Source organism: Oxyura jamaicensis, unplaced genomic scaffold, assembly GCF_011077185.1.
Source record: "Oxyura jamaicensis isolate SHBP4307 breed ruddy duck unplaced genomic scaffold, BPBGC_Ojam_1.0 oxyUn_random_OJ67485, whole genome shotgun sequence".
NCBI lineage: Eukaryota > Metazoa > Chordata > Aves > Anseriformes > Anatidae > Oxyura > Oxyura jamaicensis.
Genome location: NW_023308542.1, coordinates 1 through 2278, shown reverse-complemented (window position 1 = coordinate 2278; position 2278 = coordinate 1). Strand labels below are relative to the sequence as shown.

General features: G+C 57.6%; 1 non-coding gene across 1 annotated transcript; it reads left to right on the top strand.

Annotated features, from left to right (window-relative positions):
• Nucleotides 1-2020: 2020 nt before the first annotated feature.
• On the top strand, nt 2021-2092 carry TRNAA-UGC. Its single transcript has one exon. It is a non-coding gene; the product is annotated as a tRNA-Ala (tRNA).
• The last annotated feature ends 186 nt before the right edge of the window (nt 2093-2278 follow it).

Genomic DNA, 2278 nt, shown 5'->3' with positions numbered 1-2278 from the left:
CTGCCCCACACCTCCTCGGCACTGCTGGGGGTGCCTCACGCTGCCTTTTGCCACAGAGCACAGCTGGGAGGCTCCTCCTGATGGTACCACACACTCCAGAGTGCTGCTGGACGTACCCATGGCACAGCACCATGGGCACACCTCAGCCTCTCAGCACCTTTCTTCATCAGCCGTGTCTCAGGGTCTCTCCTGTCACAGGGCGCCCAGAGCTGGACCCAGTACTGCAGGTGCAGCCTCACCAGTGCTGAGCAGAGGGGAAGGATCGCCTCCCTTGACCTACTGGCAATCCTTTGCCTGATGCAGCCTTGGATACCATTGAATCATAGAATCATCGAATGGCTTGGGTTGCATGGGACCTGAAAGATCATCTTGTTCCAAACCCCCTGCCCATGGGCAGGGATGCCACCCACTAGATAAGGTTGGTCAAGGCTTCATCCTGCCTGGCCTTGAACACATCCAGGGATGAGGCATCCAGAACTACTCTGGGCAACCTGTTCCAGTACCTCACTGCAGAATCCCAGAATCAGAATGGCCAAGGTTGGAAGGGATCTCCGAAGATCATCTGGTCCAACCCCCCCTGCCAAACAGGATAGGATCACCTAGAGCACATTGCACAGGATGGCATCCAGGCGGCTCTTGAATATCTCCAGAGAAGGAGACTCTACAACCTCTGTGGGCAACCTGTTCCAGAACTCTGAAGTGAAGAATCTACCCTAACAGTGAAGAATTTCCTCCTAATGTCTAGTCTAAATCTATCATCTTTTAGTTTTAGACCACTGCCCTTGTTCTACCATTGTCTACCCAAGAAAAGAGTACTTCTCCATCCTTTTTATAAGACCCCTTTAAGTACTGAAAGGCTGCAATGAAGTCTCCCTGGAGCCTTCTCTTCTCCAGGCTGAACATCCCCAGCTCTCTCAGTCTTTCTTCATAGGAGAGGTGCTCCAGCTTCATCCTTGTAGCCCTCCACTGGACTTGCTCTAACAGGTCCACATCTTTCTTGTGCTGTTAGCCTTGTTAGCAGCAAAGGGCCCATTGCTGATTTATGTTCAGTTTGGTGTCCCCCAGGCCTCCAGGTCCATTTCTGCAAAGCTACCTTTCAGCTGTGTGGTCACCAGCATGTCCTGGTGCCTATGGTTGTTCCTCCCCAGGTGCAGGACTCTGTACTTCTCCGTGTTGAGATTTATGAGGTTCCTGTCAGCCCAGTTCTCCAGCCAGGGAATGCTGCGGGTGGAACCCATGGCCTCCTACATGCACAGCAAGTGCTCTCCCAATGAGCTGCCAGGCCTGCATGGCAGTGGGGGGGAGGGGGTTGGAGGGACGACCCGTGGTTTTGGAAAGTCTCCTAGCCCACTTCTTGCCCCCCTGCTGGCTCCTGCCAAAGCTCCCGCTGCCCTACCCAAGGGCTCTTTCTTCCCCAGCACAATCCCTGGGGCTTGGGGCACACACAGGTCGCTCCCATCTGCAGCCCCTCTGGTACCCCAGCAGCTCTTTCACCCAGATGTGGCCACCTCCAGCCCTGGTGCACAGCCCCAGGCCAGCCCCAGGCCCTGCAGCGGGCAGCACCGGGCTGCTCTCAGGGGCTCCCTCGGCCATGGGGCTGGGCCCAGGCAGGCCATGGCCCCCAGCACACGGTGCCCAGCACCGTGGCCCTCCCACTGCATGGCTGTGCCCCCGTCCCAGGCAGAGTCTGGGGGTGGGTGGATGTGCCAAATGTGGGCATTTGTCAGGAAGGGGAAGTGGGAGCTGCTGCATGAGGAGGCAGACTTGTGCCCCTAGGCAAATGAGGCAGGTTGTTGCCTGCCTCGCATTGCCAGGCTGTGCTGCAGACATAGTGGGGTGTATGGTGGTGCATTTTGTCCCCATCAGAGCCTGGCGCATGGGGGCCCTTTCGAGTGACTGGGCTGTGAAGCCAATGCATGGAAGTGGGCACAGCCACAAAGTGCTCCATATGCAGCATCCATGGGGGCAGCTGGTCTGTGGGTGCCAGCAGGGACCCCCACACAGAGCCCCTGCCTGTGCAGGGGATGTAGCTCAGCGGGAGAGCGCTTGCTTTGCATGCAGGAGGCCCTGGGTTCAAGCCCCAGCATCTCCAGGCTTTTTTGTGGCCAAGCAACAGGCCAGAATACATCACTGAAGGGGGAATTTGCGTGCTGGCAGGAGGCATTGAGGTGTGGAGGGCAAGTGTCAGGCAGTGTGGGACAGCCGGGCCATGTCCGTGCCATGGACAAGGGCTGTTTGCAGGCCAATGGTGGCCAAAAGGGGGGCTCGTCCGGGAGTT